Genomic DNA, 3829 nt, shown 5'->3' on the forward strand with positions numbered 1-3829 from the left:
GAGAGAGAGAGAGATTGTGATTTGGGGAAAGGAGGGAGGGGAGAGAGAACGAGAGAAACTAAGAAACTGATTTGGGGAAAAGAGGGAGGGGAGGGTAATTTAGGTATAGAAAAAAAATAAACGGATGGGTTTGGATCAAGAGGTGGACTTATGTGGGTAAAAAGTTTAAGGTGGATCTATAAGGAAAAAAATGTTGAAAAGAGGACTGTTGTGAAATTTTCTATAAAAAATAGGCCTTTTTAATCGTAGTTTGCCTTTTTAAAAAAAAAAAATTCAAGAACTAAAGATGTAAACTCAAAATTAAACTAAAAAACAACATATCTAAAGTATTTGGATTATGATTAATATTTCAGAAACTTTATTTACATTATAAAATCTATTTTAAGCTCATGCCTCTTTGTTTTGGGTACAATTTTCGAGTATAATGGTATAGACTGTATATATACAATTATATCAAACTTGGTTGGGCCCCTTTATATTCATACTTTTTTGTTCCTTACTCTAACATTACATCTTTTTCCTTTCATTATTTAATTGTACTTGTAATGGAGATGGGTGTAATTTTTCTTTTCTGGCCCCTTCGAGCTCCGGGCCCTGAGTCAACGGCCTCTTCCGCCTCGTATCAGGTCCGTGCCTGCCTGTAAATAAATGACTAAGTTTTGAAGCATTTTATGTAAGCAATGATCTTACTTTAGAACTTGACATTGTATTAAACATCCATATTACATGTTCTTGTATTATTATATTTATATGTTATTTAATCTGAGTTTAAGAAACTTTATATTCTATATATTATTATTAGATAAGTTTGTAAGAGTTTTTGAATTCAAATAGATTGTAGTTATTAAGCAGTTGAAGAACATGACAGTTTCTTTATGGATGAAACTGTCATGGTTGTGCTCTATATATATGTCGATCTAGTCCCTTCTTAAATATACAAGTTTTTACAACAAGTCTCATATACTTGGAGAACATAAAGGTGGATTAAGGAGAAGGCTAACATGGACAACACATGTGATTTGCATACAATGACACAATAGATTTTCGTAGATTGCAGACTAGGATACATATATATATCTATCCATCCTATAAGTTTACAGCAAAACATAAAGACATTACTGACAAGTTCATAGCACGATTTGATCTAATATAGTCTAAAGTAAGGTTAAAGATTGATTCTAACCTTTCATTTTACAGCTCCGACAAACTACTCAAATGTAAAGTTAGACTTTTATTTAACCAAAGTTGATTGTTAAATTAAATTTAAATTGTTACTCTTCTTTGTAGAATATCGCCAGATCAGTTAAAAAAAACAAACGTACATCATTGCCTAACTTCAATGCTCTTAAATCGAAACGACCCAAACGTTAAAACCATACTCGGCAGCCGTAATTACAACTTCCCCTAGAAAATAACTTAAATCCTACGGCCGGATTCTACATTATTCAATCGTCAAAAATACCAAATTTCGGAAATTCACAAACCTATCCAAAACTCATCCGAAAATCCATAATTCACATCAATAAACTCCCCTTAATATTCCACATTTAAAACCATACAAAACTCCCAAACAGCAGCGGCCGGAGGCCGACTCCGGCGACCTCCGATGCCTATGAAATTTTGACAAAACCTTCCTCTCAACTCCCTCTACAACTTCCTTAACTAGCACAACACCCAATTCCAAGCCTAACTAGGTCAATCGAACGAAAACATCCAAAAATCCCTAGAACTTCAATTAAACATCTCTCCTTATCAAGACCGAATTAAATTGATTCATTTTGAGAGATCACTAACCTTGATGAGAGCTACAAGATGAGCTAAGAATCACGAGTTATGGTGGCCGGAAATGGGAGCTCCGACGAGGGACAGTCCGACGTCTTAGGTGGAAAATCTCCCGATTGGCGGCGTTACCGGTAGGGACACTAGGCCGGGAAGAGAGAGGAGGTGGCGGGGCTCCGAATTGGGCTGGAGCGGCGGCCGATGGCTGGAGGATCCGGCAGTGGGAGAGGTCGGGAGGAAGAGAGGAAAAAGAGAGGGGGAAATGGTGTTTGGGCCTCACACCAACCCGGTCCAACACCACAATTATATTTAACTCCACCAATTTAACACCATAAAACAAAATACCCTATTAAAAATTACCTTTTACTATCTAAAATTTACTATTTTTACCGTCGTCACATTTTTCTTCGACGAATAATCCTCCGAAAATAACAGTCCCCCAAACCCCTCTAGGGACCAATTAAACTATACCTCAATGACGGAGACGGTAAAAATTCTTATTATAATCAAGCTAGTAAATAAGGTAAAAATTTAAAGGTCGGGATGTGACAACGGTTTTATGTTCTCACAGAACAACGGCCACTTTGTCTCTAGAAGAGGTTTTTGGCTTCATGGCGGGGCACTGTGGCGGTCAGAAGGGATATCGGGGTTCCAACGTCGACGGTGGTACAGGCTCTGCGACGACGCAGGTGGTGGTGCAGTGACTTTTTTGAGCTTGGTGAAGCACGTATCTAGTCAAAAGATAAGAACTATGAGAAAAACGTGAATTCTAACTCACTGACAATAAACTTTCTGTAACCCAAGAATTATATTGTTTTATAGCCGGCATGAAATAGATAGGAACAAATATATTATTGTTCTAGGATATTCTGTATCTTTCTAGATATTCTTTATGTGTGCTTTGGCCTTATGCCAATAGGATATGTAGTTAGACTATATTTATGTATTCATATCCTTATCATATTGGTATTGTGTAATTCCCTATATAAAGGGCTCATATAAATGAATAATATAATGATCCTCTTGCTATCTCTTTGTATATACACTTTATGCTTCATCACGTTATCATGCACTTTGTTCTAACCCTAGAGCCAATAGCTCACCATTTGTTTTCCAAACCCTAAAATCGGGCAACCTTGTTTCCGACCAAAATTCCGACTGCCCTCCGCCAGAATTTTATATCCCCAGAAAGCTCTCTCCGCCCCGGATCCAACTCGCCGGCCTCACCTTGAGAACCGGCCGAAAAGTCTCCGAACCGGCCGTCAGAAGATTTCAGACCGCCGCCGCTACCGACCACCGGTTCACCACCTTCCCTTGCTCCGATCAACCTGAATTTTTGACAGCAGCTTCCCCATCCAGAGCTGCTCCTTCTGTCAAATTTTCAGCCCCAAATTCGTAGTATAAGTAGGCGAAACGTTGTTTCTCCTCTCGGCAGCCTCTAGAAACCAAAGATTTCAAGATTGCTCATCTTCCAAGGAAACCAGAAAGGTATGTTTTGAAACCTTAAACTTTTCCCAGTTCAATAACTCGGGGAGGATAAAATCCTTTCCTCCCTTCTCCATCTCCATTCTATGCTTGGGATTTTGTGTGTGTAGGTACCAAAAATCCCGGAATTTTATTCGCGGGTCAAGAGTGTGTTTGATCAATCCGAGGCCTTTTTCGAATTGTGTTTGATCAATTTGCGGCTTTTCCGGATTGTGTATGATCAATCCGAAGGACAAACCACTAAAAGCATTGTTTGTTACCTCTATCGAGTCTCATAACAGCTTGGTTTTGTATGCAAGAGCAACATAACATTCTGCTCATTGAGTTTTGACGTACTCGATACGTAAGGCGAATCTTCACTTGGTATCTGTGGAACCTTTCACTGGAAAGGATTAAACCACATATTTTGACCCCCAGGTTAACAAGCCTAGATGCCGAGATTTCACATCTCATACGCGCAAAGTCTTTGACGCGCCACATCGACAAGCCTTCAATGACAATCTGTGCAAAAAGTAATGACCACAAAGTACTGTGGAATGCACTCATGGAGCGTTTCTTGAAACGT

Source organism: Fragaria vesca, linkage group LG1, assembly GCF_000184155.1.
Source record: "Fragaria vesca subsp. vesca linkage group LG1, FraVesHawaii_1.0, whole genome shotgun sequence".
In the NCBI taxonomy this organism is placed as follows: Eukaryota; Viridiplantae; Streptophyta; class Magnoliopsida; order Rosales; family Rosaceae; genus Fragaria; species Fragaria vesca.